Raw genomic sequence first — 8,632 nt, 5'->3', positions numbered from 1 at the left:
GGGGCCGGGGCCCCGGTGGCCCACTGTGTACGGGTGAGGGCGGGGCTCGGCGCGGCCTTGACAACGGGCCGGGCGCCTCGGCCGGAGGCTCGGAGACTACAGTTCCCAGCGGGCTCCGCGCGGCCTGGGCGGGGAGAAGCGCCTCGGCCCAGTGCGCAGGCGCGAGAGCTCCTCGGGTTTATAAGGGAGGTCCCCGGTCCTTCTCGTCCTTTCGCGTCTGCGACGCTTCCCTAGTCGTTTCTTGCTTTCCTGTCTCGTACAGTGGCTTCCTGCGTCCGGAGCTCCGCGCTCTTTGTGGTAAGTGGACCTCACAGTTATTATTCGTGAGCTCTGATCCTTTTTTGCGCTGTTTGTGCGTCGTTTCTGCGGCTAGTTCTAGTCTTCCCTGTGGCTTCTCCAGATCGGATCCCCGTAGGCCATAGGCCCATAGGGGAGATAAGTTAGTCGAAAGAAACTCGTGCCTTCGTGGGCCAGAGGAGCCCTTGGCTGGTGTAAATGATGACTTCACCTTTTTTCCCCATCAGATCGGCAATGCTGATGTCTTAGAACACTTGCCAGTTAGTCCTGACACACCGGCCTCAAGTGACCGGCCGCCCTTGTTTTCCGGCCGTGAGAAGAGAGCCACTGATCCCCTCTTGTTTGGCAGGTTAACATGGCCAGAAGGTACACAGCGACTGTTGGAGGAGGAAGTCACTTCTGGGCGTGTAGGGGAGCCCCGTGTAGACATCTGCAGCCTTGGATCTCCTGACCACGGGGATGAGCATCTGTCTCCTGGATTGTTGTAGAAAACCTTGCTTTGAGGAGCCTCTTGGTTGGCGATGCAGATGGGAAAAGGTGAGGACATAGGATCCTTTAAAAAAACTTTCTCTAGGGCAAGTCCCGGGTTCAGAACTCACAGTGCTGTGGGCCATGTGGGACCTGGCCACTCCGTCAGCTGGCTCTGGATGTCTTTTATGCCACGTACAAGCATCCATCCTTTTACATGCAATTTCATTTCTTTGAGAGGTCCCCATGCCACAGTGCACATTCAGCCTCAGATTACAGGCATTTACCCACGTGCAGGCACGTTCTCGGGTGTCTAAGAGCAAACCGGGAACTTTGCCGTGTGGTCCAGCTGCTGCACCAACTGGAAAATCAAGCTACCCTCTTACAAGATTGCCACTGCTTAACCAGTTTTTTTTCCGAAAGACTAATGTCTGCTCTTTCATGTTTTCCATGGTAATCATGGTAATGTCTTGTTGAAGTCCGATCTCTGCACACTTTGTTGAAAGCTGCCGCCATCTTCTCACTGCAAGGAAAGCCAAATTTTTCTTTAAAAGCCTTGGAGTTACACTACCCTCGTGTAAGTTTCTACTTAGCATAAGCTCTGACGGGAGCTTGTCTTTACTGCCGTCTCTACTGGTGTGTTACGGTAAGAAACACAGCACTTCTGCCATGCTTGACTATTAAATGACCTTGGAGATCGGAAGCAGACCACCCAAATCTTTTTTTTTTTTTAATAATTGTTTATTTACTTATGTTTTAAATTTGACCAGAAAGAGGGAGGAAGTGAGAAAACAAGCCACCAGGTCCAGGACTAGAGCCGCAGTCAGCCATGTGGGAATCCAGCCACGTCCTCCATGCTGCCTGCTGGCCCCATCACCCACATCTTCATTGTTCAGGGCTTCCTGCTGGCGTATATGATGACTGAACTTTTTTCCCCGACAGATCGACCATGTTGATCTAACTTTCCTAAGCCAGTTTCTGTCTGATATGCCAGCTTGAGCGACCGCTTCTGCCCTGGACGTCTAGCTGACTGAAACTCACCTCTCTGTTTTCCCCTCAGGTTTTCTGTTGGCAGAAGCCAGGCCTTAAATGAACCAAGATAAGTTTGTACATGGAAGAGGAAGGGTAAGTCACATCCATATGTCTCCCTTGGACTTTAGACAGGATTTGTGGAGTGGTGGTGGCTGCTTTTCAGCATAGGATCGTGTGGTTTCTCTTTTACCCAAATTTGGCTGATGCAGCTGATGACATAACTTTTTTCCCCATCAGATCGACCCTGTTGATCCAACTCAACTATAAGCCAGTTTTGTCTGATGCTTCAGCCTCAGATAACGTCTGTCCCTGTTTTTTGCTTACCCATAACTTTCTATTTCCATGTGTTTTAGTGGGAATTAGGCTTGCCCCGCAGATTTCCCAGCATTCATACTTCTGTTCACTTTTGTAGGTCAGGAACTACTTGTGCCACGTGTGTTGATGTTGCTCTTTGGTTCGGATCAGTTTCCCAACAGGTGAGGGTTCTGTTTTCCACTGTCCCCAATTACAAAGTGATTTAACTGCTTGGAATAACCCAGTTCCAAGTAGAGTATAAAATAGAGAGCTAAGGTGTTCTCAGCAAGGCTGATAGTGTTTTTTTTAAAATGATCTTTGCTATAGTGTACATGCTCTTACCAGAGAGACAGAATGTGAGAAATCACCCCTAGGGGGCTGACCACACCATAATCCTTTCTCTATTCTCAGATTTTGGTCACGCATGCACATGTGCCTAGAGTGAGTTTCAAGCTGCAGGTCTGGGACTCAGTCCATGGTCGACTGCGTGGGAGTCCAGCAGTTTAACATGCCATCTGCCGGTCCCAAGCAGAGTTACTTTGCCACAACAGAAACTTTCTTTTGACCAGAGAGATAGGGAAAGCAAGTAACGAAGCGGCCAGGCCTGGGACTCAAGTCAGACATGTGAGTCCAGTGCCCTTAACCACCATGCCACCTGCCAGCCCGATTATACTTACATTTGTGAGTTTCTATTTTTACATTGACCAGATACTATCTAGAGGCTACCTTTTGTGCATATGTGATAGACAAAGCATTCACCAGAGAGGGAAAGTGAGAAATCACCCCCAAGACTTTGGGCAGGTACACACACAGGTTCCTGGTGTGTTTCTCAAACCGGTTCAGGACTCAACTAGAATCCAGCTGCCTTAACCACTGAGCCACTGACTGGCCCCAGAAATTTCTCTCAAGGAATGCTTATTATAACTAAGAACATGAACATTATGTCTTTCCATGGCCAGTCATCCTGCCCAGCCTCCTGGCTAGCTAGAACATGGTCACCACTGTACGGCCTGGCACAGGTCAGGGATCATACACAGGCTTCTCAGACAGTCTTGGCCTGTACTCTTGCACATGGGCTGCAGTTGTGTTCTTCAGAAGCAACCTGTCTCCCAACTGGGTAACTTAAAATTTAGTTAAGTTTACTTGTGTGGTCCTCTTTCAGGACTTGTCACTATCCCCATTTGCTGGAAGGACAATTTCACATAAAGGTTAAGTGTTTTTACACCACAAGTACAATGCACAGTTTAAGGTGTAAGACCCAGATTGTCTAGGTCAAAGTATTTTAACTGCTTGGTCTGGCACTCGATTTTACATCCACCTAGTGATGGACTTGGGATGACCATCTCAACCAGTTCCCATTCTCTGAACAAGTGGTACTTGGCCAAAATCGAATTGCTGATAGTCTATCTTGTTTTCTTTTTAGGAAGTTTCTCAGCTATGGAGTCTCTACTGGGCCCCTTGAAAAACTGACCACTTGTTCTCCTGGAAGTGAAGCTCTTCTGGCTGAACTAGTACCTCAGTGCTATTGTGTTTACCGCCTTAAGTTTGGGAGACTGCCTTATTGCTTTGTTAGACCTTGGTAAAATTTCTAACTACATTGCCTTTGTAACCATGTAGCCTTTACCTGGGAAAGAATAAAGTTCTTTAAATCAGACTGCTCACATACTTGGCTGTTGGAGATTAGCAGCTTAGTAGCTACCAGGTGTCTAGAAGTTTCTTTTGGGTTGCTTGATGGTGGGGGAAATTGAATAGTGGGCAGTTTCTGTGGCTAGGGCATGCATTCCACTTGTATTAGGTGCCGGTAGTTGGATTCTGTTAGAAATGGGCAGACAGGCAGACAAAGTATGGATTCAGAGGGTCAGTAGAAAGATCTTGGCACAGTTGTAAAGTTTTTGATGATTAATCACATAATGTACCAGAATACATCAGTTGCCAAGACAAACATTTCTGGCTTTACCTTCCTAAACACTCCTGATCATTTTAATATACAGTATTTTTTTAAATTATTAATTTTTATTTTATTTTTTTAATTGTTTTTTTAACTCGGAAAAGATGGGATTTCTATCTAAAATGGCTTCTGATACTAACTCATAACTGCTGGACCTCTTGTCACTTGTCATAGGAAGTCATGTGACTTGGAAACGTTGTCTCTGCTTGCTCACTTTGAAACAAACTGCTGTTAGAGGCTGGTCTGGCAAGGCTCTGAGGAGCCTCCAGGAACAACCCTGTTAGCAGGATTCCTGGTGCAGGCTTGGAGTAACTGCAGCCACAGCTGATTCCTGAAACCCTTAAATGGGACTGGCTTAAGCTGGCAGGATTTTTGACATAAAAATAAATGATGGGTATTTCAAACCACTAAACTGGGATTGTTACCAAGAGTTGTATAATCAGACCCCTCTGCAGTGTGAAGAGCATTGACTATCAGCTGGTTTCTTGCCCTTCTGTTCAAGGCTGTCAGGCCCCCACTAACAGGCTCATTCAACTTGCCATACCCAAACTGACCCATCTCCCTTGGGCTCTGCTACAGCCTACCTCCCATAATCTCCATCTCTATGCCCCATGTGAAACCCTCATTCTACTGGGTATACTTTGAGGGTGTCTTAAGGTTTTGCCTTAGGGCGTGTTCACTCGGAGTCACTCCCTCATGGCTACAGTGGCTTTCAGTCTCAGGATTTGGGGCCCTCAAACGTGCCTTGTGTGAGTCCAACACCTTTACCATCACACCACATGCTGATACTGGTCTTGCACTGTTGTCTATGATCTAGTGGCCAAATGCTGCCAGAACAATCTGAAAATCAAACACGTGGGACTGGCAGGTGGTGTGGTTAAGAGCGCTGGACACCCACTTGGCTGAACTCGAGGTTCGAGTCCTGGACCTGGTGGCTTATGTTCTCACTTTACCTCTCTGTCCCTCTTTGGTCAAATTTAAATAAAGTTAAATGATTCTTAAAAACAAAAAGCCAAATGTTAATGTTACTGTCCCTGCTCAGCTCTCCAATTTCTCCCCACTGCTCAGAATCAAAGCAGAGGTCCATCAGGCCCTGTGTCTTACCTTCTCTTAAGCTCTGACCTCTACTCCTTTCTGTTTTCTTTCTGTCTGAATCAGCCACACAGACTGAGCTGTTCTCCACTTCAAGATTGCTCCTACCTCAGGATCTTTGCACATGTGGTTACCTCCACCTGGACTGTCAAGCTGTAGCCCTAGAGCTTTGGATTTTTTGGTTCTCTCCCTTTGTTATGTACTTGAATGTCACCTCTGGGGACCTATCTTAAAGTACTTGTCCATTCCTTTACCTTAAGTTTTTCTTCATAGTACTCTTCATTGCCTAATACTGTCTGTGTACATTGTTTATGTATGTGCATGCCATGTGTGTACAGCAGATAGGCATCTCCATGGCATTCTTGCATATCTGTTCTGCCATGGAGTATTAAACATGGCTCCATATGGGCAGCAGCTCTCCCAGTGCCACTTCCACAGCATGTGGCACAGTACCTGGCACGTGGTAGGGCACTCTGAAGAGTTGGCAAACGAAGGAATGAATAAGGGAGCTGGGTGGTGGCGCAGTGGTAAAGTGATACTCTGCAAGCTGGCCCACTAGGGTTTGCAAACCTCCCCAACACACCAGCCACTCTTGGGGCCGTGGTCCGAGGCTGGCCCACTGAATAGCATCCACTCTTTCAGGCCAGCATGCTTTCTAGAGCCTCACTATCTTCCTTACAGCCCCTTCCCCACCCCCTTTTTAAAAAAGATGGTGCCTTGGGGCCGGCAGGTGGCGTGGTTGTTAAAAGTGCTAGATTCCCACGTGGCCAACCATGGTCTGAGTCCCAGACCTGGCGGCTTGCTTTCTCACTTTCTCTCTCTCTGGTCAAATTGAAATAAACAAATGAATAAAGTTAAATGAAAAAATTTTTAAAAATAGGTGCCTCCCTGCTGGGAGCACAGGTACATATCATCATGCCCAGCTCTTCTTTATTTTTAAAAATAGTTTTTAAATTTTACTTGGCATTATTATTATTTTAATTTGTTGTAGGTCCTGTGTGTTCCAGAGAGAGACAGAAAGAGCAAGTCTCTAGGTCTGGGACTCAAACACAGCTGGCCACGTGGGAGAACTGCACCTTGACCATGCCACCTGCTGGCCCCACTGGCTCTTTTTAAAACGGGGTCTCTGCTGTCCAGCCTAGCCTTGAGCACAATATCTGCCTGTCCCAGCCTCCGTAGGTTGTACCCAGTACCATGTCTGACCTGTAGGCTACACCAGGAATCGAAATGGGCTGGTCACGGTGTCCCACCTGGGAGCACAGCATCTCAGCAGTGCATGCCACTCCAAGTGGGTGGCCACTTTCATATTTACTGTAACTGCCTTTCTAGTTAACAGTGGCTTACATTTATACTATTGACCCCCTCCTATGTGTTCACAGCTTTTCATGTGTACTAACACATTTTTTCCCAGTGGCCCAGTGAGGCAGGCTGTCGTACTAACCCTATGGGACAGTGGAAGGAACAGAACTGAGAGGTGCAGTGACTTACCTAAAGTCACACAGCTGGTAAGTGGGAGAGCAGGACTCTGAACCCTGTCAGTCTGGCTCGTGTCTGTAACTCGCAGCTTAATTGTGGCATGTTACTTGGATGCATCATAACAGATCCACAAAGAAGCCCATCTGGGGCTCTTGAAAGTTCGTGTGATTTAGCTGCGCTTTCCTGTTGAGACATCATGAGGTCGGGGCAGTACCAAACGCCTGCCAGCCAGGGCTCCCGGCCACCCAGCGTCTCTTGACTTTGCTGTTACTTCCTTGAGCTTCAAGGGCCCCTGGCAGTCAAAAGCTTGGCAACCGTCTCCCAGCTTCGACTCCACCACGGTCCCACCAAACATCTGATGCTTCAGCCTCTTCCTGCCTCCCCATCCTGTTTGCCTGGGGGGTGTTGGCCAAATTACCTCTCTATAAGCTTCTGTTTCCTTGTCTGTGAATCGGGATTCATAACAATGCCTAATTCGGGGAACCAGCAGTTAGCGTAATGGCTGTGTCGCTGGACTCCCACGTAGTCGACCGCGGTTCGAGTCCCGGACCCGGTGACTTAAAACTCAAAACGCGTGTGCATATGTGCCCAAGATCCCGAGAGGAGAATGGAGGAGAAGGGATTGCGGCATGGCCATCCCCCCTGGGGGGTGATTTCTCGCTTTCTGTCTCTCTGTCTCTGTCTGTCAGGTGAACACACGCGCCCTATAGTGAAAAACCTCTCCAAAAAAAAAGCTCAAAACCCCCCCAAAAACAATGCCTAATTCGGAGTTGTGATGTTCAGTAACATCTTGTCTGTAAGGTGCCCAGGGAGGGACCAGCAAATGGTGTAATGGCTATGACACTGGACTCCCATGTAGTTGACTGTGGTTCGAGTCCTGGACCCAGTGACTAAAACTCACACCTGGCACTTGTGTGTGTGTGCCCAAGATCCCAAGAGGAGAATGGAGGAGAAGGGATTGTGACGTGGCCATCCCCCTTCTTTCTCTGTCTTGTGAACACACGCACCCTATAGCAAAAACCTTTCAAAAAAAAAAAAAAAAAGTGCCCAGGGATATAGTGTACTGGCATATAGGCAAGGTCTTCAGAAAGTTTATAGATGTGGCCAGTATGTGGCCTGTTGTTAGGGCACCAGGTTTCCACATGGTTGACCATAGAGATTGAGTCCCAGACCCAGAAGCTTAAAAAATATACTGGGTAGTAGGGCTAGCAGGTGGCAGGGTGGTTAAGGGCGCTGGAAAGTTAAATAATTATTTAAAAAAAATACGCTGCGTGGGGGCAGTGGGTAGCGTGGTGGTCGAGGTACTGAACTCCCACATGGCTGACCACGGTTCAAGTCCTGGACCTGGCAGCTTACTTTCACACTTTTCTTTTTTGCTCTGGTCAAATTACAAAATAACAATAATAAATAAAATAAAATAAATAATTATTTCAAATAAGAAAGAGATAGAAATACTCCAGGGACCAGCAGTTAGTGTAATGGTTATGTTGCTGGACTGCCATGTAGTCGACAGCGGTTTGAGTCCCGGACTCAGTGGCTTAAAATCACACCGGGGCGCATGTGCGTGTGCGTGCCCAAGATCCCAAGAGGAGAATGGAGGAGAAGGGATTGCGGCGTGGCCATCCCCCGGGGGGGTGATTTCTCGCTTTCTGTCTCTCTGTCTCTGTCTTTCTGGCAAGCACACGTGCCCTATAGCAAACTCTCCAGAAAAAAGAGAGAGAGAGAGAGAAATACTCTGGACACTTGACTGTATGTTCTCAAAATCTGAGAGGGAAAGGTGGAGAAAAAGAATTATGACATGACAATCCAACATGGGTGGTAGTTTTTCACATCTTCACCCAATGTTTCTCTCTGGCCAGCCCATATGCCCTCTGGAAAAATTTAAAAAAAAAAAGTTCATGGAAAAAATGTGTAATACGGAAAAACCATGCAAGGATTTCAAAATTTTTTACACATCAAGCTAAAACTGTACTTTAATTCTATTTTTCTATTAAAGTTATTTTCCCCTTATTCATGATAAAGCGG

At 47.2% G+C, this 8,632-nt stretch overlaps 1 long non-coding RNA gene and 3 other non-coding genes across 4 annotated transcripts; all 4 read left to right on the top strand.

Moving 5' to 3' along the window:
- The first annotated feature begins 27 nt into the window (after positions 1-27).
- LOC102489405 (uncharacterized) lies at positions 28-3,745 on the top strand. The gene is made up of 5 exons (XR_333436.3): positions 28-297; positions 647-834; positions 1,826-1,890; positions 2,210-2,273; positions 3,515-3,745. It is a non-coding gene; the product is annotated as an uncharacterized LOC102489405 (long non-coding RNA).
- LOC114009423 (small nucleolar SNORD12/SNORD106) lies at positions 486-577 on the top strand. Its single transcript, XR_003550835.1, has one exon. It is a non-coding gene; the product is annotated as a small nucleolar SNORD12/SNORD106 (small nucleolar RNA).
- LOC114009421 (small nucleolar SNORD12/SNORD106) lies at positions 1,670-1,760 on the top strand. Its single transcript, XR_003550833.1, has one exon. It is a non-coding gene; the product is annotated as a small nucleolar SNORD12/SNORD106 (small nucleolar RNA).
- On the top strand, positions 1,997-2,088 carry LOC114009422 (small nucleolar SNORD12/SNORD106). Its single transcript, XR_003550834.1, has one exon. It is a non-coding gene; the product is annotated as a small nucleolar SNORD12/SNORD106 (small nucleolar RNA).
- Positions 3,746-8,632: the final 4,887 nt, after the last annotated feature.

The sequence above is a fragment of the Tupaia chinensis genome, unplaced genomic scaffold (assembly GCF_000334495.1).
Source record: "Tupaia chinensis unplaced genomic scaffold, TupChi_1.0 Scaffold000049_1, whole genome shotgun sequence".
Classification (NCBI taxonomy): Eukaryota; Metazoa; Chordata; class Mammalia; order Scandentia; family Tupaiidae; genus Tupaia; species Tupaia belangeri.
This window is presented reverse-complemented; position numbering and strand designations above follow the sequence as displayed.